The following is a 25,373-nucleotide window of genomic DNA, read 5'->3' on the forward strand; positions in this document are numbered from 1 at the left end:
TAAGGCAATTATATCTTTAATTGAACCTGTTCAGTGTTTAATTGGACACCTTTTCCTCATCATACAACATTATTCGCAATTTAATACATATTTTTGAAGTAATTCAGGCACGTATAAGACACCCACAAAATCACCTGGCCACCTGCCTAAAAATATGGAAAGAGCCCAATCAAAATCTTCTGAAGAGGTTTTAAAATATATAATTTCAATAATGTCCTGTTGTTGTCAGTCTTAATGAGGACAAATTCTACGTTTTTGACACTGTGACATTCCATGTCCATCAAGTTGAACTAAGAGTTTTTGTTAGGAAAAAAAAAAAAAAATCCCGCCTGAGTTTTAAAGACAACTTAAGCTAAAAGGAGGAAAATCTAGAAATCTATTCAGACAATGAACAACTGTTTCATTCAGAGCCGCTCGCATTCAACGAAGCAGAATGAACCAGCTCCGTTCATAAATAGGCAAATGATGATGCAATTATGAATCCTTTATTGTAAAACGTCTTTAACCTGTGGACCACACACCAAGTTTTTTTCCCCCATATTTCCTTCTTTTTGTTATATTTCCTCTATGAATAATACATGGGACACATTCAATGCAAAACACGTAAGTCGTAATATTTAATCATCTGAGCCTGAACTGCTTGTTGTTTGCACAAGTGAACACTGGGTGAGTGGGCGCACACAAACAAACGAATTAGCGTTAAACTAATGTTTTTTATGAGTGTCAGCGAGTGTTCCAGGCTAAAGCTAATTTGATTATTCGAGAGCAACCGATGAGCTGACTTACACAGATGGAACGGAGGTGAGAATTTTTTTTTTTAATACACTGTAGCAGATGGATAGATTTCAAAATGAAAATCTGTAAACATGCCTGAAAAATCAATATTCATCCTCGTTATACAAGGCCAACATTCCTGGGATAAATTGTGCAAAAACTCTCCCTGGGGGAGGAGTTTGCCTTCAGTGTAGTTGCTTCTAAAGGAATCGCTTTCACCGGGCCCTGTTTGGTCCTTGATACAATTCAAATGAGTCTTTCATTCCAATATGATGGTCCATAAGGTTGTATAACATCAATAAGCACATGAACACCACGCAGCACTCACGCTTCACGGAGCCCATAACATCAGGCATCATATTCTTAAACTTGAACTCTTATAGAATTCCCTGAAAACCTTCCACACCAAATGTATTCATCTCTTGACACTTTCCAACCAGGAGTTTCAACAAATCTTGCTTGAAACATTTTCCTTTGCATGATGAGATTTTAGATTTTTAATAAAGTCTGCATTAAAGTATTTGGAGATGTGATACGCGCAGCTGATTGTCCTGAAATGGATTTTAAGACATTTAAAAATGAAAAGGAGTGTCATGCCTATTCTACTTCATATCTAGTGAATGGCAAAAGAAGATCATTAGCGAATTCATGCCCAGGATGGCTTCTAAAACTACGGAGTATTACAGTTCATTTACAGTTTTCAGAAGTTATGTTTGTCTCCAACATCTCAGCCTACTCTCATGACAGCTACCTACTTCGTTATTCTTTGCAAAATTGAATGAAGTACATGGAATGAGTGATTGCGGTTTGGCCTGTGCAGAGCCAGTATAGACCAATAACACTGCAGGAGAGTGATTCAAGACAATGTGAGGCCAGAGGAAATCAATACAAATCCTGAGCATAATGATGGAGCCCCTAAAAATAAAATAAAAAAACCAACAACAAAAAAACCCTCTTACAATACTCAGTAGCTGCAGCCCAGCTCTCCTGACTGTGTGAGACCCAGCTGACACATGAAATGAAAAGCTCCATTTGTATTCTCTACAGCCACTGAAACACAGTAGTTTGTCCTCTCACCTTCCCCGAATCAGTGCACATTATACTCATGATTAATATCATATCTGGACACAAAATACTTATTTTAGTTCACTTCCCCCCACCGCAAAAAAAGAAAAATGGCATGTGTTTTGAGGTGTGTGTGTCTGTGGTGTTGTTCTCTTTCTTTTTTTCTTTTTTTTTTGGTTGCAGGGTTTCATCTGGGTTATGTATCCAGGGCACCTCTGACCGATGTTCTCTTGTATACCAGCGTGGAGGTGCAATTTGTCCCCTCTCTACCATCCACACAAATGCTTTTATTTTCTGCTCATTGAGGAGAAGTTACAGCGATTGAGAGAGAAAAAAAATAACCTCAACCAGACTTTAAAAGCATTTACTCATCACAAAATGTCATTTTCCAACAGTGAATGTCATGTCAAGAAGCTGTTGTCAGTGCCACTTGGATTACTTTTTTTTTTTTTAAACGGGGGGAAGTGATGTCACCGAAAAATGAGGAATATCAGAAGAAAAAAAAAAAAAAAACCTGTGATCATTTCCACAAAATTAAAAGGTTAAATTCTGTGACTGCTACTGTAGCTTTAGCGAGACTGTTACCAAAACATAAGACATATTGAAGAGAAAAGGTCTCTGTGATATAAAGATACGTTACTTTTTAATTACATGAATCAATCTGTTTGATAAAATCAGTAAACACAATGAGCAAAGGGAACAGAATGAGATAAACTATAATAAAACATGAAATGGAGCAAATGTAAGAATAAAATCACAATGTTTCTATTGAATGTCCGGAGGAAATTAAATAATGGCAGGTTTCGCACGTTGTGTATTAAAACCTCACATATTGAATGTTTTAGCTTCACCGAATGTGATGAGTTTGATCATGAAGAGTTATTTTCACATTTATCGGTAAAAGCGCGCGTTTTCTTTGTGATTATTGAAAACCCAGATTCTACGAGGCCAGATTGTGAGCGTAATTTTTGATCTCAAACCTTGGGATGCTGATCCAATATTAAGCATCCACTCATATAAGATGCGGTACTTTATTGCAATGACAGAGTAAAAATTTACTTCAGAGCATTTATTGTGTCCAGAAGTTGAACATATGAAAATATTTGAATATTCATGTTACCTGGATTTTTTTTATATATACTTTGATAGAAGAGTAGGTGGTGGTTTTAGTTGTTTAAAGTGCTAATTGTAGTTGTTTTGCACACCATACTCCATGTATGAAGGGGATCTTTAATGTTAAAAGACTTGAAGATATGATCAACTGAAACACTGACGTCATCGTTTGTCCTCATGTCACTGCCCAGTGTTGGGACCATGTTGTCACAGCGTCACCTGATGAAGTGTGCTTATATTGCGCTCTGACCCCTCGCAGCAATGTTATTAGCCACCCAAGCTAGCAAGTGGAGGGGAGAGCGGGGCCATGGGGAGGAGAAGATGGAGTATGGCTCCTCCTTTTCTGTCTCAGGGTGACAAGACTTCTCCTCCACACCTTCACATTCTTCTAATGAGGTGATAAAGTGAATGAATGAAGCATGAAAGGAGCCATGCTGCCGGGGCCAGCGTGTTCCCGAGACGCCACTCCCCACCCCGCAACCTTTTGTTTCTCAGGATTCTGTGGACGGGGACAGTAGGAGATAAAGCTCACAGGAGGATGAGGCAATTTCTGCAATGTGTCTGCAACACATTTATCAGTCTTGGGTGGCATGCAAGCAACCCACATATGATATGTGCTTGTTAGGTTTGGGCTGAAGAAAAGGAGCAAAACTGGTTGGCAGTAAAGATTTGTTGAAATCATTACAATCCAATACGTCTCTCATTGTCGTAGTTAAGCCAGTTTGCTCCTACAATTGCTACAAAAGACAAATCCTTGTGCTTTTCAGTGAACGCACAAAAAAATATATTGTTCACCCGACTTAACTCAGTACAAGTTCATACAATATAGAAAATGAATTCATCCAAGAAACAAAAGAGCCCCATTCACTTTGATTGTTCAGCCATGTAAATGTTTCAGATTTGGACCAACTCTTTGTCACGCAAAGGAACACACTCAAAGCCTTTTTTTTTTTTTCCCCCTCCGTGGAAGAATATGCAATCACTCTTAAGCGATACCAGCAGAGTATGCCGAGGCAGATTTATTAGGGTGAAATTTAATTCAGAGAAGAGTTATTTAAGGAAACACACGGAGCCAAAAAGAAGCCTTTCAAAAAGAAAAATAGAAAGGATGTTTTAAAACATGACTTTACAATACTGTGGGTCGTTGTTCAGTTTCCTACTGCTGAGAGAGGAAAATTTCAAAGTGAATGCATTAATAATGTTTTCACGATTCAGAAAAAATAGTCTTTATTTTTGAATTAGCAGTTTTACAATCAAATAAACTCCAAAAGTATTTTGGAGACGTGGGATACATTCTGATGATAAAAAATGAGGTGTAGTCTGTCTTATCAGACCTCTCCAAGCAAATGTCAGCAGGTATTAATAGATGCTGTTTGAGATGGCAGTTAAATATTGATGTCATATCCATCATATTTGTTCAAAATGTGAATTCTGAACAATATCCGGTGGCTTGAGGGTATATAAAGGTCTGACAGCCTTTTAAAGATTAGTTTGCTTTTTGGAAATAATGACTTTCTGCTAACAATCTAATCTGTCGGCCCAAACACTGTGAAAAGCCTTCTGTTTCACATCCCAGTGAACAGATTGGCAGCTTGTCTCAGACAGACAGGAGATCATTTCCTATCCTTGCCACCTGGGAGCTAGTGGAGCGCACTTGTATCATCCAAATGAACACAAACTAACCAGGAATCATCAAACGCAAGGCAATCAGGCTTTTAGTTTGTTCTGCTCTGTTGCAAATATAGGCCTCACCTATACAGTGTATATGCAGAGTGTCTGTTTAAATGGCGAAGGAGTAACACTGACTGAGCTTCAACTTGAAGTGCGCGTGCTTGGACCTGGGAGGCAGGCCCGGGAGCAGGACCGGCAAAAGAGCTCAATTGGTATTCCTGCTTGAGTTGCATCCCAGAAGGCCAACCCTCATAAATAATATGATAATGGTATATTTCCAGTGCTGCTGAGGTTTGCTGGATGGCAGGGAAGGAACAAAGAAGCACAGAGCTCCAGCATGAGAGTGACCCAGAGTGAGCGGCAGAGCCCAGGGCATCCGCTGGAGCTCCCAGGGTGATTGTGTTCGCCAGCAGTCAAAAGCCTGTGGAGGGGAGAGGTGTTGACAAGTTTAATCAAACTGTGTTAAACTTGACAAGATTTGGATTGTTAAAAATTGTCCGACACAGGACTTGTGTTTATGGAGGAAAGAACACAAGGTTCACATCTGTCCTAAAGAAGAAAAAAAAAACCACTTTGTTTAAGCACAACTGCTCTTTCCTTGACCCAATCCTTCAAAAGAAACTCTGCTACTGTGACAGGGTGTGAGAGCGGAAACATTGAATTTATCACTTCCACGGGGTGCAAAAATGGGAAAAATATAGGTTTGGTTTCTACTTGCAATTGCAGCATAAAGAGGTGACTGCTCCCCAAAATCAACAGACACAGTGGCTTTTGCTTGAGCCACTGTTACTGCGGAGAGCAGCTGCACCAGCATATTTCGACATTTGTATATTTATGCTCTATGTAGAGCTTTCAACCATAATGGCATTTTATCTCTTTGGGTTCCATCTAAGGATGATATGGATGTTAACATCGTTATTATCCCACTGACAGTTTTATTTATCGAACTGCATCTCTCTTGTCCGTTCATTCTTTTACCCTCATATCTTCCTCCTTTTATCTTCATATGTCATTCAGTCCTTGGGATATTTTTAGCTCGAGCCTCTGCATTTGCTATCAATTGAGGTTTCTTTTCCATATATATATATATATAAAAATTTTAAATGGATATCACCCTAGAACATGACAGTAGAATCACTCCAAGGTAAGCAATATTTACCTACCCAGATTGAAAGTGTAAGCTGTAATTTAATATAGTGCAGTGTTCCGTAGTGTAATGGTTTGCACTTGAGAACAATCAATATGCCTTATGTGGATGCATCTTTTTCCTGACATTGGTTTGCTTAATATTTCACATTATTTTGCTAGGAGCGTAGAAGCTTGATTTGAATGTTGCTGTGTGTTCAAACAAATGATGAGAACATCTATTATTTTTTTATGATAGCTGGCATAGAATTATCCGTATTAACCCATGATCTCTCAAAGAATATTTATGTATAGACCTTTGGGACCTTCAGAAGCTTGTTTTGAAATATTATTTACAGGTGATTTTCTACATTAATATCCTTTTTCTTTGTTCAGGATATTGATGTGTTTATGTCCACTGTCCCAGAAGAGTGTTTGCAGAGTCCTTACACACACGCACACACACACACACAGACATTCACACACACAAAACAACAGTTGGCTTACTGTATTCTTCGATCAAATATAAGCCATTATGGTTTATGGGATGACGGCACGGTGGTGCAGTGGTTAGCACTGTTGCCTCACACCAAAAAGGTTCCAGGTTCTAGCACAGGATCTTTCTGTGTGGAGTCTCCATGTTCTCCCTGTTCCTGTGTGGGTTCTTTCTGGTACTCCAGCTTCCTCCCACAGTCCAAAGACATCAAGAGGGGACGAGGCTGATTGATACTCTAAATTGACTGTAGGTGTGACTGTGAGTGTGAATGGTTGTCTGTCTCTATGTGTTGGCCCTGTATGGACTGGTGACCCATCCAGGGTGAACCCCGCCTTTCGCCTGAATGCTGCTGGGATAGGCCCCAGCCCCCCCCCCCCTCCCCCTCCCCCTCCCCCATGACCCTTAACAGGATAAGCGATAGAAAATGGATGGATGGGTTTATGGGACTTTTGTTGAACAGAATTCTTGTCCGTCCACCACCAGAGGAAAACTGTAGCCTGCTTTTCAACATGTCTCCCACATCTAATCCTTTCATTGTGGCTAAATGTATTCCTCCCACTGTTCATGAATGTTGCAAGCACACATTTGCATTTCAAAACATTCGTGGCTCAACTTAAATGTTATTTTTTTAAATTTTCTTTTATTTTCACTTGCCTGGTTGCGCAAGTGAGTTGGGCATTTTGTTTTTTTAAGAGAATTTCAACTTGCGCCTATACAAACTGTTTCATTAGTTCTTATCACGTAACAAAAAACTAAAGTTAGCATTTTATTCCAAATTTAGTAAACAACTCAATACAAGAATTGTGTGATGCGAACAACAAGGCTCCATATCACAGAATGGGATGGGTGTGAGACAGTCGTGAGGACCCAGTGGTGTCACACTGATCCTTGACAGTCAAACATCCATGTAGAAGCTGCCTGTAATTTATGTCTGTGGGAGTTAAGCATTGAAAGTGTCCACACAGTATGGAGTGAGTCAGCAGACCCTCAGGGACTGGGTGATCCCGGCGTGAGTAGACCTGTGACATCATTTCCACCAGCTTGTGGGTCTGATGCTGGTTTGACAATGGGAGACCCAACTGTTTAACTCTGTAACACATAACAAACAGCTGAGTGTGTCTGCCTAGGACTTGGTCTCTGACCACTCTCACACACTCCCTGGGGGGAAAAAAAAAAGGTTCCACTGTCAAATTTGGATTCTACAACCCCCCCATGGGTATTAGCTACAGTCACAAACATTCCCTCAGCTAACCAGGTGCAGCTGGTAAGGGACCCTGGCTCTCAGTGAGTGGGGCTATGGGTCGCGCCACTGATCCTGGAGACCCCCAAGTTTTAGTGCCTGCCACGCACCTAAGAATGCTGCACCGACGGTCTTTGCCTTTCGTTGCAGGGTGACTTGAGTGAGCAAAGACTGTATCTGCTGAGTTCAGTCCAGCACACCGCAGCGTGAGATTTAAACAATCTCCCCAGCATCACAGGCACATTGGTAAAGTCTGTCTTAATATTCCCAGCGAGGGATGTTTGAGTGCCTGCGATTCATCATGGATGATGACATAGCAGAACTAACATTACGGCTAAATGCAGCATCTAGCTTGTGTCTTGATCGCAGGAAAACTAGTCAAAAATCCTCAGGGACACACGGTGCCTGCACAGTAATGTGACGGTTTATTGGTTTCTCAATTTGTTCAACCTACTGGTCCCTGATGAAAGGAGGCTGAGGCATGTTCACCAGATGCTTTATAGAGTAGGGGTCGAGCCTGTTAAGGTCAGTCACGTGATTCCATTGATAAAACGGTCTCGAAGCGAGTGAGAGGGATGTCATCATTCAATGTAAAGAGCGTGGTGATGGTCAGAGTGAGGTCGGAATAAATCAACATGACTGATGCTCGTATGCATGACCCTCCATCTAAAGCTGCGTTCAGTGTGTTTGACAAAACAGCAGAAACAAATAGGCCCTATTTACAGTGATACATTATTTTGCACTTCTTTTTTTTTCGTCGTCTTCTTTTTTGCTGTTCAACATGAATCTACATCCATAAGTTCATGTATTCAAATTGATAGATGGTATACAGAGATATTCTAAAAGAAAAAGAAACCAAAAAGAAACGGCTCCGGTAAACAGCTCGTACTTTGCTTGTCTGTCAAAATAAGTTCTGCTATTTTTGCTGCAGGAAAATACATGAATCAAGTCCTACATGTTCCTATATCACTGTTAAAATATATATTTATGCCATTAAAATGGAGTGTAAAGCCACCTCTGAGTCACAGACAGGACCGACAGTAAATGACTTTGTAGACTCTTTGCTGTTGAGCCGCCATTATAGAGCAGGACTAGCTGTTGTTCTGAAGTGTTCCACAACAATTAAGGTAACAAGCTTAGAGTATTGATCTGATGTACTCAAAGGAGTTCTAATCAATAGTTTGTATAAAAAAAAACAATGCATCAAAGGACAATGTGTAATGTTGCATGAGAATTATTACTTGTTTCTGTCAGGTTTGGTGATGTGGTGGCAGGTGGGAATGGATTCGTAGAACTTTAGTGAAAGAGAAAGGAACTTGAAGACAGACTAACCAAAGCAACAGACAAGGAGAGCTGGCAGATGAACAACAGGGAGTACAAAGGAAGATCCGACCTTGAGTGAAGACAGCAAGTCAGAGTAAAGTAGAAGTAATGACACAACAAGAAACTGGTAGTAGACGATGGGGGGGTGGGGGTGGAGGAGAAACATGAGGGACAAACAGGCAAAAGATGGGAGGTAAGGCAGACAAGGTACAAGATAGAAGAGCTTTTCAAAATAAAAAGGAAAAATAACATGACGCTAAAAAGGAACGCAAGTAGCAATGAGAACATGACAAAAACCGGAGCTCAGGACAGTCCAGATCTGAGTCCATGACAAACCTGCACCAGTTTATATGCAAACAGACATGACACGGCTTAGTTTGGGATCCTAGGTGTGGAGATGGCTCTTAACTGTTACCCTCTAGACACCATGCCAAACACCAAAACTGAAACCTTGTCCAGTTAAAGCTGATAAAATCTACCAGGAGCGCAAACAGAGATGGACTGATGAATACTCATCACTCCTGACCAACTGACACATCATCATCTTTAATTAAAGTTGTTGCACCAGTTAAGAACTCCAGAACCCCCCACTGAACTGCAATTGAGACCAATGTTGAAGGAAGTAATCAATAAGTAATTATGACATCAATGTAAACATGAGTGTTTGATTTATTGTTTCCTTTAATTTACGCTGTCAAAGAAGCTCAAAAATATTGTCATTGATCATTTTAATTATTCATATCATGGGTTTATTCATTTATGTTGCAAGAAATCAATAATTATTGCCAGTCTAATGGTAAAAACTATCGCTCGTTGCTGGACAGAACCACAAAAGTGAGGATCTGCTCAGTGTAATCTGATAAGCCATTGATTCAAAAAGCTTTTCTTGTCTGCCACAACCATGGTGGGGAGCAGAGTCAAGCTCAGGTATGTCAGAGTTTATTTCTGCCTGCAGTGAGGGCAACACTCAAACTGCTCAATTGATAAAGTCTGCCTGGAGGCTCCATCTTCAGAACCCCCCCCCCACACACACACACGCGCACACACACACACACACACACACAAAAAGAAAGGGGAGGGGTGAGGACATGATGGACAATTTTACCTTTGCAGTGGGTAAAATACCGTGAAATTCACGCCAGAGTTAATATTGATCTCCAACAGAGTCATTCTTTTCTCACCCTTGGAGTAAGAAACAAAGAAATCTGTTTTCTCTTTTTCCCACCCACGTAGTCTGTGCATTTGTGCCGTCAAAAAATACATTATGTGTGATTTTTACCATTCCAGGGCTTCAAATGACCCACGAGGCAGTATAGTTAGTTGAAGAGAGAGTTGATGGTCATAAGGCAAGTTTATTATTTGACAAAAATCTTGTTTTTACCTCACAAGACCGGCTGAACCACTTGGTGGACGAAGCGAACGACAACTCCAGGGACTCCAGGTTACCTATGTTCCTACTTACTGTACGGGAAAATGTAATGACGTACAAAGTAGTGATTGTGCTCCCTAAGAACATTTCATGTGGCTCAAGAGCATGACAGGGCTATGAAGTGTTGAATCCTGACAGCATTGGTCACATCGCCAGGTGCATTTCTCTCAATTCAGGTCAGTGTCAATGTGGGATGCTGTGGAGGCACTGATGCGAGAACGTTTGAATGTCCAGCAATATGCTTCACTAACTAGAGAGACGTGTTGAAACCCCCTGTAGAACCAGAGAAAGGAGGAAAATGAGGTGTGTTATCGCAAGGAAAAAAGCCTACTGTGTGAATGACGAGTCTCAGAAAGGCAGGGGGACATTGCATTGCCACACTGATATTCACTCTCCGGTAGAGAGCACTCTTCCAAAAAATACAGCAAATCCTGTTGGGCTTCTACAGGGACCGACACACACACACTCATAGTCAGACTTCAAAGCCCTTGTCAAGCCACTTTAACCTCACACTCCCTGCACCTCACCCTTAACCCTTACCTTTTTTTTTTTCTCTATGGTTTAGTGGCATTCTGTGCCAAGTCAGGTATTTCTAATTTCCCCCTGTGTCCTGCGGGCTAGAGGAGGCGTATTGTGCTGGCTGTGAACCGTAGGTGTGACATGACAGATGGAGGGAGCAGTGGGAGACGAGGGGAATCTTTCAGCCCTGCAGTGAGTCCCTTGTGCTGTAAGTGGAAAGTGACCGTAGTTGATTAATCCATTTTCACCACTTTTTATCCTCAGAATATTGAGCACCACGGGAAGTGTTCACTGAAGGACACGCGTACACAAAATTTCATTTGCGCTCTTTCCCTCTGTCTCTCTCTCGCTTCATCTGTCTGTCTCTCTCTCTCTCTCACTTGAGGTGTTGAGGGAAGTGAAGATGGTGGGAGTGAAGCTTGTGTAAGGGCTGCAAGGTAAATGTGTAGTAGCTGCAGAGCCGTGTCAAATTAAGGTCACAGTAGTAATGTAATAAACTGAAGGAAATCCTTGCATTTTGATGCAAGACTCTATTTGAGATGTTCCACATTTATCAATCAAGTTTCCACTGTAATGCATTAAAGATTAAAAAAAACCCAGAAAGGATCATCTTAGAGGCTGTGGTTGAATAGAGAATGTAACCTTATACATTACTCTTCAATTAAGCTTCAAACTGTTGTTGCATTAATTATAACACAGTTGAAATGTGCAAATCAAGTTTGCTGCCCACAGTTAGAGACACTTTCCTTATTTTTTTGTACCCACAAGCAATTCTACACAGAGTGAAACCCAGAAATCGGTTGAAATAATCACATTTTTCTCCCCCTCAGAGCTATTCCCCATAAGAAATCGTCTCAGATCTCAGAGGTTGCACAGAAATTTCCATGTTGCATCATAATGAAAACATTAGATCAAAGGATTGAACTTTTTAAAATCTGTCTCTATAGATTACCAGTGTAACAGCGAGCATTAATTCACAGAGAACAAAGGGGAGGTGTGCTGTACACGGGTGTACAAGACAAAGAATTAAGGCCAGGTGCACAGCCATGCTACCTAACATACAGTACACAGCAACATACGCAGAGACAAACAAATAAATGCAATTTTAATCAAGCGTGCTTGCGGTTAAGAAAAAATCAAATGATTTAGCACTTGGCCTTCCTCTGTGTTATCATCCCTCGAAGGGAAGCGACCTTCGATCAACCGGGGCCAAGCGTGCAAAGGTCAAGGCAGTAAACAAGAACTGCCCAAGGGTGCGCCATGTGCATGTTATCTTGATTAAATTTTTCTCTTTTAAATGAAGTTTTATCTTTTAACAGCTTAATGAAGACGTTGACCTAAATATGAAAACAAATTGAGGCCTTTCTTGTTGAGGATTTGCCTTATCATTCACTCCTGAGATTAGAGGTTAGCTCTTTTTTTAATAAAAACAAAAAAACAAAACAAAGAACTATTACATACTAAGGAATTGATAGGGAAGAGCACTAGTATTTTTAAACCAGCTATTAGAACAAACTAGAATAATCAGTGTGTGCATCTTGCTCACATCTGGTGAACCTCTCTAATATCGCACTGCGTGTTGTATTTTCATTGGTTTACTATGGCGTCAGATAGGTCTGTCTGATGTTGAAGTGCTGCTGCCTTAAAACTCAGCAAACTTTACAAAAGCTGTCATTTTAAAGCCTGATTTAAAACCACGAGAGATACCTCAGATCTATGAGAACAAAGTCGCACGACAACACAAACTAAACAACCGCAATCGTGGCAAACCAGCAGGTCCCATCTCCTTTGAGATAAATTATTTTCAGTAGAGATGTCCTTGATTTGATGTTCCTAACAAAGGAATGCAGAACTTCTAGCAGATGCTTATTGAAGCTTTGCAACCAAGAGATCGCTGGAATATCAATCCTGTCAAGCTTCACATTGTGTGGTGGTTTGGACCAATCAGCATCCTTTGAGGAGATGGGGGGGCGTGGTTTCAGTGTGACGCCAGTGAAAAGTGACTCATCCTTAAAACACCAATGGCAGCTCCTGAAGAGGTTAGTGTAGCTGTTGCTATTGAAAAGCAAAAGAACTTTAAAAAAAGGCTTTTCTCCATGGAAAAGATGTTTCCACTCTTCCACCAGCCATAGCTTTGGCCTCTATGTCAGTGTGCTTGACAGTAGCTCAAGATAGACGGATGGTTCTTCACATCAAAAGTGTTTTTTTGTGCCTGACCTGTTCCAAGCAGTTTCTGTTTTGCAACTTCTCAGCCGATTCTGTGAAACAAAACATCTGGCGTGTCGTGTTAAACCCCCAAAAAAGAATGTGCCTAAAAAATAGCACATATTAAATTAAAATTTAATTTGAGAACATATCTTTAAATCCCCTATTTCAAAAACAAAAGAGAAAATTAGCAGGTTTTCTGGATTAAAGCCTGAAACTAGATCACACTCAATCTTCCTCCCTCAGATTTCTATAATTGTTGTTGTTTTTTTTACTTAATTCCTATAATTTTCAACTAAAAACCAGTACCAGACTGATTTTTATTGTACTTTTTTTTCCCCATATTTTATGCTGTGGACATATGTAAGAAACCCTTAAATAATGAAACCCTCATCTGATGAGTTTGATTGGATGGACTATGTAATATAGATAAGCCATAAAAACATATTATAGAAAGTAGAAATGATAATTAATACCACAGGGCAAAATTCAAGTGCAAGATCTTGGAAAGTCTTAGAAAGAAAAAACAATCCGGCTCGAATTCCCAAACACAACATCTTCTGGCTCATGAGCTCTCATAGAATTTTTCCAGATATGAATTTAGCGTACAGCGTATTGATCATCAGTGTATTCACAAAGATGAACTCCCCACACATTCAGACATAAATGGGTAAAAGAAGCGATTGAAGCCCAAGGAGCACTTTGAGGATGACTTACTAGTCCGTTAAGTCAAACATCAGACTGAGCCTGTCATACTTTACAAACCCCAGCTTTGCTTAAGAGCTCAATTTACCGAGAGAATATTGTGACTACAAACAGTATTACAATGGCCCAGAATGACCAAAGGCAGCGGTAATTACAGATCGATGCTGTCAATGTCAGCCTCCTGGCAGGCAGCCGCTGATGTGTCACGATGCAAAGAGCAAACAAGTCAGTTGACTCTGTACATGCTGAAGTTGTACCCAACCGAATGTTACCGATGAAACGGTATTGTACATTTTCTTTCTCTTATAAAGCCCAATGACTATCTACTGTATGAGTGACAGAATAACCTAATGTGTAATACAATCAGCTGATAAAAGTAAAAGTTGACACCTAAAGGTCTCAGCACTTTCAGCTGCTCACAGATTCTAAGCAGCAGCTCAGGGCATGGCAAATAAAAAACTGCTTCACCGAAGGTTTTCATTTAATACTGAAAGATCCCTCTATTTAAAACAGCCAGTTAGTACAAAAAATGAGCCTTAAGTGGCTGATAATAAGAGACGCAGAAAAACTGAGGTCAAATTTAATGAGCCTTCTAAAACAACAAATTGATTTTTTATCCGACAACCTTTTAGTTTCTTTGCTTCCGTTTGTGAATATTTGTATATCAACCGATATGAATGTAAGAGAAATGGCTGATAAAAAGCTGATCAGATGTGACCTCACCTGACCTTCTTTTCCATGCATCCAGATTTCATCATTTGCAGGCAGTCATAATCTGAGTTTTATGGGTGTTGGTTGCACAGATATTCTTAAATAATAATCTCGTGCATATCTGCTGTCTGCTCATGTTTACATTGACTCACGTTCAAATGCAACACAATTTGGAATGTCAGTGAGTTATTCTTTCGGATATTTCTCAATTTTGGCAATTTATGGTAAATTCAAGTGGGATTATGATTTGGCTGCACACTTTGCACCATATTCCTTGTCAGGCTTAACTATTTTACACTCCACACAGTCAATTTTTTAGATATAATGAAATCGAAGGTGAAAATAATTAAATTTGATGTGATGACTGTTCCAGAAAAAAGTTAGCAGACTTACTCACCCTCAGGCACCAATGAGTATTGATACTTTTTTTCTATCCTCCATTAATGAATATTTTGAAGACTTTTTTGTAATGCATCCAGTAGATTGATCATATTTTTCAGGAAATGTTAAATTTGATATTGTTATGTTTATTAGTTATTACGTGGAAATATGAGGGAATCACATGTTTTCAGGGACTATATCTGTGTCTAATTTTCATATTAATGGAAAACAATTAGCTAAAAGGCAGAAATGTCAGTTGGTGGCACATCGGGACAGCCGGGGCAGGTGTGATTGTGTGAGTAAGTGATCAACTCAATTATTTACAGTTCACATATAGAAATTTCAGCGGTGAACTAAAGAGACCAACCCTGCAATCCCTTGAGAAACGTGCTGCCAGCACATGAAAACCCTGCAACTGCATTTATTTAGCTGGATTGGGTTTTTTTATGAATGGATTGTGAATGTTTTCCTGCTCAAGGGCGTGTTTCTTCGCAGACAGTGACACGAGTGCTAAAAGCTAGAACGAAACGAAAGCAATGAAAGTCAGGAATTGTTAAGAAGTGCACGTTCAATTATATGTTCAATGTGCACACATTACCAGTGCAGATCAGCATTAACGCATGTACATTGTGTTTTAGTTACGACAGTCCGAGGTGGGATGTGACTGCGTGGCTCAGAGGTAGAGCGGCTGTCTAGCAACCAAAGGCTCACTGGTTCGATCCTCACCCCCGTGACCACGTCGAAGTGTCCTTGAGCAAGATACTGAAGCCATAATTGCTCCTGATGAGTACTGTAGGTCCGTGCCTTGCATGGCAGCCTTCACCATGAGTGTGTTAGTGGGTGTGTGAGTGGGTGCTGCTAAGGTAGAAAGGTGCTATATTAAATTGAGTCCATTTACCATTCAGGAGTGTCCAGAATGTCATTTCTTTTGTGATTCGACGAATTTTAGGTCTTAGTTACATACGAATAATTGAAGCTTCACCTAGATCAGCATCTAATAGAATGCAGATCTAAATCATAATCGCTCTAAATCAGCAATAATGACATTATCATCATAGGAGCGCGGAGCAAGTGTGATGGCTCAGCAGTGACTTAGAGTTTTCAAGTGATGAGCCAAACTCCTACTGGATTTCTGACGCCTCAGCTTCGTTTGGCAGATCTGGATTTGAATAACCTCCCAGACGCTTGACTTTTTCACCATCTTGCCTGAGTCATCACGGTCAAGCGCATTACTTGTGACTTCAGACGAGAGCTGCAACTTAAAGAACTATGAAGGTTAAGCTATTTCCCTAAGTCAAGTCAGTTTTATTTGTATGGCGCCAAATCACAACAAAAGTTCTCTCATGACACTTTCCAAGCAGAGCAGGTCCAGCACCACACTCCTTCAATGAATTTACACCAACAATTCTCCATGAGCAAGCACATCCTGCAACAGGGGCAACGAAAACCTTCCTTTTAACAGGCAGGAACGTCGAGCAGATCCAGGCTCAGTGGGGACGGCCATCTGCTTTGACCGGTTGGGGGGAAAGAGAGCAGGAGAGCGGGGCAGTGACAAAGATGGATAAATGAGGAAGACAGAGACGGAAAAAGGAAAGCGGGACAGAGATAAAGAGGGAGAGAATGACAGACAGACAGGGACGTGAACAGGCTGTAAGGAGAAAGACATCAAACAATAACAAGCAGCTACCAATAATGCCATCTACAGGTTACTCAAGCAATCGATTTCAGCATAATATGAGCAATTATATGGTAGCAAACAGAATGCTGTTGTTGATGCTAATACTAGTACTGAGAAGGCTGACATAAATACTATTAATACTAATACTGATGCTAAGGGTGGCAGCGTGAGCCTCTTCAGGTCTGTAGGCTCCTCCAGCTGCAGCATCAGCCAGGCGTCAAGGAAGCAGGGAAGCACAAAGGCGTCAGAGAAAAGGTTGAGTCAGTAACACTTATGAGTACAGAGAGGAGGAGAGAGAAGCCCAGTGCATCATGGGAGATCCCCCGGCAGTCTAAGCCTATAGGAGCATATCTAAGGGCTAGCCTAAGCAGCCCTAACTATAAGCTTTATCAAAAAGGAAGGTCTTAAGTCTGCTCTTGAATGTAGAGAGGGTGTCTGCATCCCGGACCGAAACTGGGAGACAGTTCCAGCCTGCCTTTGAATAAGTCATGATGATTCATGCTTTGCATCATGAATAATATGCATAATGTTGCACCACCGCTACTCTGTTACTTGTGATGACTGATGCAGCCCTAATGAAAAAACTCAACACCATCTTGACGATCTGCCATAGCAACGAATGAAGCCCTGAAGCATTCAGGTCAGCCCCAGTCATAACAAATTATAGATAAATAAGATCTGAACTTCCAACTACTGTTGTTATTTTAGTCTAAGTGCCTTTTGGCAAAATTATCGGTAATTAAGCTAATAATTGTTTTACTTTTTCATATTGGACTCATTCAAATCAATCAATCATTGCATCAATTCATGGATATAAGGAGGATTTCAGGAATAATACTGTGTAATTCCCGGTGAAGTACAAAGTACAATTCCTATTGTTTGAATGGAATAGGAAAAAGTTAAAAACACAAAAAAAAGAAACAAAAACCAAAACAACATCTACCAGTATAGGTAATCATTTAAAGCACAGATACTTAAAGTGTCCTGGACCTGTTTTTTGTTTTTGTGGTTTTGAAGAAGCTCTGTCCGTTAGCCAGTAATGAAGCGGAGTGTGTTGCTGTTATTCTCTTTCTTCTGTGCCACCAAATGATTCCACTGTAAATCCAACCAAATGTCTTAATGTCTGTTACTTCTGGCAGTAAGCAGTGAAGCCTGCAAGAGCTGAAGTAGTCTTTTTTTAATTGTTAAATACGACCAATGAGCCCTGCACGGAAGAACAAAAAGACAGCCTGTTTATTCATTTTAATGAGTCTAGTATGCTTGGTCCAATGAGAATCCCGATGTAGATGCTCAACTTCAGCTGTGATACTACTGTGGTATCCTCAAGGTGCTGTGGTGACCAGACCATAGTAACAAACTGAATATTGCTGCTTCTCAAGCTTCAGATGTCTCATCAGAACCTTAAGCTGCTCTATTCAACTCTTGTTGCTGTTGTTTAGGTACGACAAGTGTTTAGATGTGAGGTAGATGAACTGAAGTTTTAGTTGCAAAAAAAAGCTCCTTTGAGGGAATCCAGTCTAAATCTTAATTCGCAGTGGGCAGATGATCTCACAACAAATATTTCGAAAATGCAGCTGGTGATATTGTGTGATCTACTTTGTTTAAGAAGAGCAGTAAGGGAGCAGAAAGATCCAGCTTCTATAGCGGCGAGCTGAGTCTGATCATCTGGCTAATTAAAGTGAATTCCCGCCTCTTTCACTGGACACCTGAAAACTCTGAGCTCCCGGTGGCGCTATGTAAAAAGGCTAAGGTTATTAAAAATTATTATTTGGAAAATCTGTATGTCACCTCTGCATTTATAAACCACCTTTCCAGAGCCAGCTTGCTTTTTTCTCCCCCTGATATCATTTACACCTCAGAAAATGGTCACAATGTTTTTGCTATTCTTTATATAAATAGTAAGTATTGAAGGTTCAATTAGCAAGTGTTGACTGTCGGCTTGATGAGTCGATGATGTTGCACAGTGAGGATGCTAGCATGGCTAAAAAAAACAGAAACATGTTAATGTCCCTAATTACAGTGAATTAAAGACAAATAGTTTCATACATTTAAAAAAAAAAAAAATTTTGTGAAAGTGTTCCCGGTGGAGGATACAGTTAAAGTCATATAAAACAGCCACTGATGCAGTGTGCTTGATTTTCTCTCCCCTGGGATATTAAACCTGGATGTAGCATGTTTAAAGTGAGAAAACTGTCCTGTTAGCATGAGCCAGAGAACAAGTTCTCACTATGCCAAGACAAATTGTCTCTGCCGTCTCATATTGGCACGTTATAACGTGTCATTTTCACGTTTTTTTTTCTTCTTCAAGGTAATCATTACACATTTTAGTGTACATCTTGTATTTCAACAGAAATCTGGTCTGTGTGTGTGTGGGTTGTTTTTTTTTTTCCCACTACCTTTTTTATGTCTGAGGAGGTGCAGCCACAGTCAGCTTGTCAAGTTGTGTTACTTTGCGGCTCCTTTAACCACTCTGCATCAATGAGAGCAGACGTGACAGCAGATCTGCAGTCAAATTAACAGCACGATGCACATCGGCCTCGTCTTTCAGCGTGTCTAAAAATGTTTGGTAGTTGCAGAATTGAAATTTTCCCATTTATTTAACATGGTGACACAATAATATATCATGCTCTATCTCATTAACTGTGTGTCAAATGAAGTTGACTGGTGTAGCACATTTGTAGCTTCATCCTTTTACAATATTTGTTTTCTGGCTTGTCACATTTTCAAAAATGCAAACAGGTTTTATGATGCCTGCTCTGTCAATTTGCATTTGAAATATATACTTTCTTTTTTTTTTTTTTAATAAGAATACTTTGGGAATATACAACCTGTAGCTTGGTGATGTTACCCTCCCGATGGAGTAAATTAGTAAATGCATTCAAAGTGGGTGTTAGCCATTCATAAGTCCTGTCTTTGACAAAGAATAATAGCTTGAATTGTTGGGGATAACGACAAAACAGGTTTTAAGCATTTTAAGACCCTGTAATGAGTCTAAAACATCATGTTTTTTTCCATTACTGTATGTCAAATTGAAGGTGCCATTCTGTTGTATGAGATGAGATCAATAGCAAGAGTGCAGTTCTTCAACAATGACCACTTTGGCTCAGTTTCCTGTTACAGGTAATTGATGTCGGGCTCGAAAAAAAAGGAAGAAAAATGCCATTTGGTCTGGAAGCCTTTTAGGCTGGAAGCTAACCACTTCATACAGGGTTCAAAATACACTCCTGAGTGAGTGTTTTCTGAGATTAAAATCTGACTGCATTAGTCATGTGTCCTGCACAAGAATTAGGAGATGAACTCAGGTGTCACACACCAGCTTGTACCTTCTACGTCAATCATGCTTCTCTTTTTTTCTTCTTTTTTTTTCTTCGCCGTCCTACTACAGTCTGTTCTCTATGACAAGTTGCTGCTACAGCTGAGCGGAATCGGGAACAAGATGTACCACCACCACAGCCCCATCTTCCCGTTCAAAATAGTACACTAAAGATACATAAACCACCACATCTGAAGTCCTGTCTCAGTTCTCAACTCCAGCAGTTTTTCCAGTCCAGCCAGGCTGCTGCCCCCCTTCCACCGCATCTCTTCAGAAGCTCGTGTTTGCAGTTTAAAGGTGTGACATCGTTATGCCGTCCACCCATAAAACTGTGATATTAATCTTTCCCTGGTATCAAAAATGATCCCAGGATTATTGTGAATGGTACAACATGGCACTCCTTCAATGGGTGAGTCATATATATATATATATATATATATATATATATATATATATATATCTCACCCATTGAAGGAGTGTCATGTTGTCAAAACAAAAGGGGTACAAAAAAAGGGAAAACATGGGTAGACACAAAACTTGTTAGGCAGTATGTGCATGGTCAAGACTAAAGTCTGATCTTGGTAGGAATCAAATGTATAATCCATGAGCAGATCATCTCAAATTACCTGTTTACCACATTGTAAATACATATGTCCACATTTTCACTCGGCATCTGGTGAAGTGTAGAGATTAAAACAAAAGCCAACCCCCCCCCAAACTCATGATGATGTGCTTATGTTTATAATTTTCTCAAAGCGCGTCTGTGTGTGTTTTGCATGTTCTTATAAATGACATGCATGAGTGTTCGTGTGTGTGTTCGTGTGTGTTTATGTGTGCATGAAACAGCCTCCTCCTCCTCTTTCTTGCGTAGAGCCTTGATAAACTGTGAGGTTGCCATGGCGACAGCTCTTCACAGGCAGTAGGATCAGTGAGTTTCTTTGGAGATGGATACAGAGCCTATATGACTACACACATGAAGAATTATCAGTGTTCTGTAGGCTTCCAACTACTTCACCGCTACTGCTCTTTCAAAGTGATCTTTCTGTTGCTCTCACTTCTCATGGATCTCTGTGATGTTTTTCGGAGGAGAAAGAGTCAGCAGTCTTGGTAGTGAGGGAGCTTTTGACTTGACTTTTTAAAAAACATCTTTTAACTCACAACTAGTTTTCTACAAATACATTTCAACACACTGGCTTTGTTGGATTTTATTTAGCCAGTTTGAAAGGCTTAAACCATGGATTCTGTGCAGTGTGCATCCAAAGGTTGCATATATGGGGATGCTCAAGGTGGTTATATAAGATTTGAAATTGCATCCACACGCTGTGTACAGTGTGGTGTCATTTACATTTTTCATCATCCTGTGACACATCAAGAATATCTGAAATTCTGGGTCAAATGTAACAAAAGAATGGCTCTGATCTGTGCAGGAAGACATACAATTTTCACAAGAAGTAAAAATAGAAAGGACTGCTCCTCAAGTCAAAGGCTCCTTACGTCACCGCTAAGATCAACAGTGCCTCCCTCTGGTCGTGTGATAATATTTATCTCAATAATAATAATAATAAAATAAATAAATGGTTGCAGGGAAATTGAATTAGCTTCTTGTTAGTTAGCTAGTTACATTGTGTTTATGATGTAAAGGAGTGATTATACCTCATCAGTCAAAAGGAGCCAATTAAACATGAACAATGGATATTTACAGCATTTTTTTCCTGCTGTTCTGTCATGCAGATATGTAGTACTGAGGGATCAAAAGATTACGTGTTTTCTAACAAGTTGATGTTCATCCAATCATCCCTAAATGTTCCCTGAGAGAATATATCTCGCTCCCATGAGAATATGTTTCACCATATGGAACCATAAGTTCCTACTTTATGAATCTGAGGGCTGTGCACATTCACAATCTGTATTAATTAGGAGTGAATTTGTTTAAGATTAATAAACATAAAACATGATTAACCTGTGTATGAACCATTAGATCCACTTGGGTCATTCAAACCTCCAAGCATGGAAGTAAATATTCCACTTTGAAATGTCCAATGGATGCTGTCATTACTCATATCTTCACTTTTGTCTGCACGTGCAGGAACTTCCCACTAAATATGCTTTTTTGGGAAAGAGGAAGGCAAAAACTTGAAATATCAGAATGCGAACGTAACCGATTACAGGTCAACCAATCTGTAGTTTTTAACTAGTAGTTTTAGCTCAGAAAACATATTTCAGAAGGTTAAAAGAAATGTTGAGGGAGAAAATCAATCCTACAATATCTCACTAACATTAATTTGGGAAAGAGTTCATGAAAAAAGGAAAAACACATCCTGCATTATGCAGAGATGTCACATCTTCAGGGCTCTAAACCTTCTAACTTGTCTCTGAGAGCTGTGTTTTTATTTTGTGGGGTTTCTTCCTTTTTTTATGTAATTGCAGAAAAACACAACAATTTTCCCAATAATACCAGTAAATAAGTGCATTTAGTGAGAATTAGCTTCTGGAAGTTTTAACAGCAGGCGTAATGTCACACCCGGATCCCTCTGGAGGTGTTGATAATGTCATTGATAAAAATGTCACTTACATTTCTCCCCGCGTGGAAGCCTTGCTTCTATGTACTTAAATGTCAAACAGGAAGCTGTTGCATCAGATCATGAAATGGGGTAATAGAAAAAGGGAAACAAAAATATATGACTCCTTCAAGTACCCCAATCAATCATAAACTAATGCTTTTCCCCACCGCACTGAAACAGCTTTAAATACATCTCTGCCAAGTCTTCTTGTTAAGATATTTGATATTTTTAAGTCTGTCCCCTCTTTGTAAGCCAGAGAGTTGCAGGACATGCCGGTCTGAGCCAAAATATATGTTTATTTTACCCCAAAATGTCAACATACACTGCAGAGTTGTTTTTGTGACCATCATAGGCAGCAGTGCCAGGCTTTAGTACAGTGCCAGGAATATTTTAATGTCTGGTAAACACTGTCCTCTAGTGCTCATTCTCAAACACACACACATACACGCCCGCACACGCAAATGCAAACACACGGGATTATTCCCTGACTATATTATTATAATACCGCTGTATATTGTTTTAGCTTTTCAAAGACTACAGATTTTAAATGTTCATTAAAACCTGCGGTATAAGAACCCGCAGCTGTCAGTGCCCTCAGCGACATTTTGTGCTGCGCACAAAAAATGGAGAAATACAATCAGACAGATCTATGTGCAGTCATGATTTTATAGTAAACTATACTCAGATGGCTTTTACCCGGGCGGCTACTGCCTGCCCAATGAGGCGGGAGGGAGCAGCAACTAAAAGGACGAGAAGGCTCACACACGCACCCACACCCCTCCCTCCAAATCACTTGATCAGTCATTCATTAATGCTCTCTTGCCAGCTGATTTTCACCTGGAAAAGTCGTGTCAACACAAGGTCGAGGTGTCCCGAAACTTCACCCGAAATATGAGGCCGCGTGGATCTTGAAGGAGGCGTAACAGATTTGCTATCAGCCTGTCAAACGGCACTTGAAAGCCCCACAGGATATTAGAGATTTAAATGGAACATAATGATGCCATTATAATTGTGCTCATCCTGTTCGGGCCTTTAACGGTGATGTCTTTTCTCTGTAATTCAACACCATCTGGCTAAATCACTCTAGGCAGGAGATGAGAAGCCAGAAGTACTTTTGGTTAAGATGCAATCATTAGATTTGGCGAGTGACGCGTCCCATTTGTTAGAACTCAAAGTTGAGATTTAGTGCCTCACTGTAAAAAAAATAAAAAAAAAAAGGAAAAGAAAAAATTGTGCAGTCCATTGCAATTGACAAAAAAAATGCATCATGCACTCTTGTTCTTTGTTGTGACTCCTAACAAGCTTCTTCAAATATCATCAGGTCACATTTATGTCCGCTGTAACGTTGACACACACATCTTTCATCTTTCCCGGGCAAAACATTTAGTTTTATCCGTTTGCCTGTTCATCAAATTCATAGACTATTCTGAAATATGCCCCGAAAGCTGGTGTGCACCACAAATCCCCAACAGCTTGAAAGGCATCGGCTGGATGATTATTTTTGGCAGCATAGCAGAGGCGTGGCTGTCAGTCTGCAGCAGCACAACAGAGTTGGCGCCACGTCTCCAACTCATCGCTACGTGCCTTTGACTGTAAAACAGTTGTTCTTGTGGGAAGACTTACCTACTGTAAATGTAGTTCATACACTCAGGAGGGTGGGTGCATTAAAATTGTTATCTAGCTGCCACTAAGCTAAAATAATTCATAGATAAACTTTCTGCTGAGGCAGTTTTAGAGGGGTGGAAGCATCCACAGGGAGCTGCAGAACACGAACTAGAACATCTTATTCAATCCCGCTGAAATGTCCAACGTAAAACTATTTTAGAATCGATCAATCAGCTGTTCATGATTCAGCGTGAATATTCTGGCCATGTGGAAAAAGGGCCATTAGTAAAGAATGAATCATCTACTACAGGGCGCTAACGCCTCCCCCAAGGCAAACTCTGCTACTCCCAGTATTTCAAAGAATATCATTTTTCTGTGTTTTAACAGCATCAGACTGTGTACACCCCTCCACCCTGTTGGCAGAAGTCGGTTAAGGACCTGGGTTTATACAGGCATCTACAGAAACTTCTCCAAATTGGGGGGGGCGGGTACTTTTTCACATTGTGGGTTCTTTCCTCAATGAGGAAAATTCCTTCTTTTCCAGTTCAGTTTAACAAATGCAGAAATAGGTGAGATCTCAAGCCGCGGGTGGTGAAGTGTCGAGGGCCACAGGTCGCCACTTCAGCCAGTCTGCTGATAGAGGACTTAATATAAAAAGCTTTTCATTGCTAAATGTCTTCAGAATATGAGGGTAGATGGAGGAGCAGAGCCGCATTGAAGTGAAAATCATAAAAACTGGAGTTATGAGGATTTGCACTTTTTCCCTGATGGTGGAGAAATACCAGTATTTTTATTTTACAATCATCAGTAATGTATTTCAATGTGCGTTCTTTCATCGTACAGGGAGATGTAAAATATGTAGCAATACCTTCATTATAGATCCTTGTTTAAGTACAAAATCTTTCCTCCAAGGGGCACAGAGCGCTGCGTCCGGCAGTGGCGGTGAACTTTAAGGGCATGCGTGGTGACATTGTATACTAATATCTGCAAACAGTCCTGTTGGGTCAGTTGATCAAACAGAGCAGGTCATACAGACCTTGTAAACAAGCGTCTCTGTCAGCAGAAAAAGGGCATTCATCATCCAGTTCACCCAATCCAAAACTCTGCAAACTGCAACATTCAATATTTCAGCTGTTGAATTTAAAGTATGACACCTAAATGTTGTCCTTGTTTTTGTTGTTGTTGATTCAGTCTTGTGTAAAGAAAATAAAATGTGATATCATGTAAATCGGTCGCTTTTAACTCCCCGGAGGTTATTGAACATACATAAAATAATGCCATTGAATTTTATTTTAATTTGCAAATACATTTCCATGTATTAATTAGGATTTGTGTAATAGTCAAATGAATGTAAATACATACAATTCGGAAAAGCCAAGGTGACTCTCCAGATAAATTGTACCCATCTGGTCTGTCCTTTGTAGCTTGTTCTTTGCTAATGTTGGGATTTGTCCTTTGT

The 25,373-nt window shown here is 40.1% G+C and overlaps 1 protein-coding gene across 3 annotated transcripts in view; it reads left to right on the forward strand.

Moving 5' to 3' along the window:
• LOC147249750 (uncharacterized) overlaps positions 1–25,373 on the forward strand; it is a 189,610-nt gene that overhangs the window by 17,048 nt on the left and 147,189 nt on the right. The gene's annotated exons all lie outside the window — the stretch shown is intronic.

The sequence above is a fragment of the Aulostomus chinensis genome, chromosome 14 (genome assembly GCF_037954235.1).
Source record: "Aulostomus chinensis isolate RoL2024-O1b breed Wild chromosome 14, RoL_Achi_v1.0, whole genome shotgun sequence".
Lineage (NCBI taxonomy): Eukaryota > Metazoa > Chordata > Actinopteri > Syngnathiformes > Aulostomidae > Aulostomus > Aulostomus chinensis.